The sequence below is a fragment of the Halichoerus grypus genome, chromosome 3 (genome assembly GCF_964656455.1).
Source record: "Halichoerus grypus chromosome 3, mHalGry1.hap1.1, whole genome shotgun sequence".
In the NCBI taxonomy this organism is placed as follows: Eukaryota; Metazoa; Chordata; class Mammalia; order Carnivora; family Phocidae; genus Halichoerus; species Halichoerus grypus.
In genome coordinates this window covers 123972898-123977472 of record NC_135714.1, presented here as the reverse complement: position 1 = coordinate 123977472, position 4575 = coordinate 123972898, and the positions used below count along the sequence as shown (strand labels likewise).

The 4575-nt window shown below is 38.4% G+C and overlaps 1 pseudogene; it reads right to left on the bottom strand.

Annotated features, from left to right (window-relative positions):
* LOC144381436 (U4 spliceosomal RNA) lies at window positions 1–153 on the bottom strand (annotated as a pseudogene).
* Between the last annotated feature and the right edge of the window lie 4422 nt (window positions 154–4575).

Genomic DNA, 4575 nt, shown 5'->3' with positions numbered 1-4575 from the left:
TATTCCGAAATTGTAATAAAAATAATTATTTTAACATTGTTGCAAACCAAGACTTTCAGCATAAGGCAAAAGCAATACAAATGCAAATTCAATTAGCAATAATCACGCCTTGGGTAAGCCTCATTGGCTACGATACTGCCACTGCGAATTCAAATGACTTAACTACAAATGCTTTGATCTTATTTTTGAATTGGGAACATCAGTATGAACTTATGAGGTATTTTGTCTAAAAACACATATTGCTTGGCTCTTTTGAGGAAAAAAAAATCTTAGAAATAATTACCAATGTAATAGCAATGAGCACCTTCGGTTCCCAAATTGTGGTCTCTGATTAGCACGTCCCATTAAAGAAACCGGAACGTTTTTTGAGAAATAAGTGATCCCAGATCTGGAGTAAAAAATGTATAAGATAGACTGTGTGAATCATCTTGTTATAGCAGAAAGCAAGGAAGCTAGCATTTGTTCCTGGCGTTATTTCAGAAAACTCAAGAATGGACTTAAAGAAGCTCCTATAAGCCAAAGATGGGGCAATTTGTACATCAATAAAATACTTGCAATAGATTGAAATACACAAAAATATTTAAATGAATGACTTTATAATAATACTTTGAAAACATCCCTCATTTGATCACATTAGATGCTAGGGAACCAACTTATATTGAAACCCGGTAAATAAAAAGAAAGAATGATGCGTTTATTCTGCCTTTATTATATGACAATATCTCCAGGTAACCAATAGGTGATATGGGAAACTTTCTCTTTATAAAAGTAATCCCATTAACAAATGAAAAAGGGATGCATGAAAAAGAATGATGGAATCATACTACTACTATATTGTAATTTCCAATCAAATAAAGGATCTGGATAATAATCATCAATGGCTGCTATCTCACCAAAAGAAAGGTAACCAGAAGTGCACAATACCTCCTGTGAGGGTATTCTTGCCAAAAAATGGAACATAAATTGGTCAAGCCTTGCCTCTAGATCTAAACTACCAATATACAGGAAATATAGTAGATACAAGAATATATTAAATGACACAATGGAGACGTTCAGCAAAGTCCAGAATGAGGGAAATTCTACAGGACCCAGTTTCTTCAATTAATAACTAGCCAAGAAAAACAGAAGGCTGGCGGGGGGAGGGGGAGAATGCTGTCATTTAAAAGAGATCTAAGAGACATATTAACTCATTGCATTGTGCAGATCTTACCTGGCTCCTGCTTCAACCAAAAAAAAAAAAAAAAGTAAACCCCCCCCCCCAAATTGTGAGACAGCTGGGGAAATTTGGATATTAACTAAAAATTTAATGACATTATGGAATTGTTAACTTTTTTGTTGAGATAATGATATTGTTATGATATTTTTTCAAAAGAGCTCTTATCTTTTAGAGATATCTACTGAAATATTTGCTGATGAACCAACATGACACCTATTTTGTTTCAAAAATAATAGTTTAGTTGGCAGGAGGGAGTGGGTAGAGATACAAGTAAAATAAGATTAAAAAAAAATAAGTGAAATAGGACTGGCCATGAGTTGACCATTGTTGATGGCTCTATGGGAAATCATTATACTATTCTTTCTACTCCTTGTGTTTTAAATTTTATATAATAAAAAGCAAAACAAATGAATAAAACCCCTTAGCTCCCGAAGTACTGAATTCACCCATTCTCTTCTACCTCTCTGACCATTTCCTTTTTCCTCCTTTTGTGTGCTCCTTCTTTCCCTGTCCCATAAAATTTGGTGTTTCATTTTTAGCTCGTTGCTCTTCTGACCCTATCTACTCCCCTTGAGCGATTTCATTCAGGAATCTCATAGCTCTGACTACTATCTACTTAGTTACCAGAGGATTTCCAAACTGGTATCTCTGGCCCAGAGCTCTCTCTGATCTTCCGATTTTCACATCCAACCGTCTAATGCTTATATTCTCCTGGAAATCTCATACAACCTTTACATGCAACATATCTCAAACTGATCATCATCCTCACTCCAAATGTGCCCTTTACTCTGGAGTATCTGCCATTGTCAATGGCATCACTCATAGTCATCCAAACTAGAAACCTGGACGTCAGTCTTGTGTTTTCTATCTCATCTCCCATATCATCAGGTAGTGTTGATTTTCTCTCCTGAGTATTTCCTGAGTCTATTACTCATTTGTTTATTCAGTGAGTGTTTATTGAGCACTATCACATGCTAGGCACTAATCTAGGTGTTGGAAATATAAAATTAAAAAAAAATTGGACAAAATCCCTGCTCTCACAGAGTTTATATTTTAGTTCTAGATTTTACTTTAGACGTTCCTTTTCTCTTTCCTAAATTAGTGATATAGCCTCCTAAGTAGTCTCCAGCCTAGGCTCCTTCAGGAACATCCTACACAACAATGGTTCTCAAAACATGGTTCCTGCAGCCACAGAAGATTGCCTGGAACTTGCTAGGAATGCAAATCCTCAGACCTCATACCAAGCCTCCTGAGTGAGACACTCAGGGAGTGGAGCCCAGAAATCTGTTTTAAAGGCCCTTAAGGTGATCCTTATGCACATGCTAACATTTGAAATCCACTGCTCTACAAAACCATCAGAGAGGTTTGTCTAAAATGCAAGTCTGGCCATACTATCTCCCATTTAAAACCTTTCAGAAGAAGTGTGCTGAATATAGGAAAGAGCCCAAGCTCCGTGGAAAGGTACACAGGGCTCTCCATGATTGGTTCTAGCCTGCCTCCTCTCAACCATCACTGAACACACCCTCATTTTTGGGGGCTTAATTCTGGCCTGACTTCCTCTAAGAAGATTTCCCTCATTGTTAACTCCAACCCAGTCAAAAGCCCTACTTGTGTGTTTATAATACTGCATCTGTTGTCATCATTGTATATACCACATATAAGCAGAGGAATGTGTCCAGGGCTCTGGAGCCAGATAAGTATTGTGAATTTGGGCAAGAAACTCATGGTCTTCACTTCATCTATAAAATGGATTAATAGGCCCTAGATCCTAAGATTGTGAGAATTGTGTATAGTGCTGGCTGGCACTTGGTAAGAGCTCTGTGTTACCTATTTTTATAAATTATCTTTAAATTTTTTTTAAGATTTTATTTATTTATTTTGACAGAGAGAGAGAGCATGGGTGAGTGGGGGGAGGGGCAGAGGGAGAAGGAAAGATAGAATCCCAGGTAGACTCACACTGAGCGTGGAGCCCCATGGGGGGCTCCATCCCACAACCCTGAGATCACGACCTGAGTGAAATCAAGAGTCAGTTGCTTAACCGACTGAGCCACCACAGGTGCCCCATGAATTATCTTTGTGTGTGCATCTCCTCACTAGATTATGAACTGCCTGAGGGCAAGTGCCTGGGTGTTATTCAGCAATGTGTTCAAAACACCTAGCATGGGATCTGCCACATAATAGGTGCTCGCCACATATTTGTAAATGAGTTAATTTCCCAAGTATTCATTTCAATTCAGGTAGAAGACTCAATGAGTGGGTTCTGTTTCAGTCTCTGTTGCTAAGAGATCATTACATTGTTTATGGTGAAATGTTCATTAATAGAGCAGTACACTGGGTGCCTGTGTGGCTCAGTCAGTTAAGCGTCTGCCTTCAGCTCAGGTCATGATCCCAGTGTCCTGGGATCAAGCCCCGCATTGGGCTCCCTGCTCTGCGGGTAAACCTGCTTCTTCCTCTCCCACTCCCCCTGCTTGTGTTCCCCTCACTCGGTGTCTCTCTCTGTCTCTGTCAAATAAATAAATAAAATCTTAAAAAAAAAAATAGAGCAGTACACTGAAGCAAAACTGAAAAGTATGACAAATACATATTATAATTACCTGACTTTATTCCACATAGGTTTTTAAAATGTCAATAATGCTAATTGTGTAGAACAATCTCACTACCAGTTTCTTTCAGCAAAATTGCTTTCACACATTTAAATGGTTCTTTCCCTAATAAGGAAATGTGTATAAATGATAAAATGAATTGCCTGCTACGTTTTACCCCTACTTTCACAGTAGTGATAATCCAGGCCTGCGTAAGCCCTAAATGTGTTTGTTTTCCCTGCTCAAGTTTTCTGAAGCCTGTTGTTCTTCCAGTCTCTCAAATTCCTATGCTTTGACATTCCCAATTTTGCAGATCTGAATGAGGTATAAACTTTTCAGGCCAGAGAGACCTGTGCCTTTGCAAGATTCTACCTTTCAAAAACTCTTCCCACACCAGAAGCAGCAAGATACAGTTGATTTACTAGGTCATTCTCGATATTAGCAGAAAGGAAAAAATATTATATGAAATCCCAGAAAAACTGCAGCAATGGAGTTTTCTGACAGTGTAACCAAATATTCATCAAAGATAAAATATTCTTCTTTCCTGGGAAGTAGAGGCTACCCTGACCCTTTCGGTTACTCTTTGGGGAAATCAACTATTATGAGTACATGCTCAGTCACAAGAATTCTTGGGTAAGGTATGTCTTATCATCGTCTCAGTTCTTCTCACTGAGTCTGGACATTGCAATCAACCCGAGACCTCAAGCCTCCCTGACAGTGTGGCTCCTCAAATTATAGAGAAAGAAACTTCTTTTCCCACATCCTCTATTACTTTCC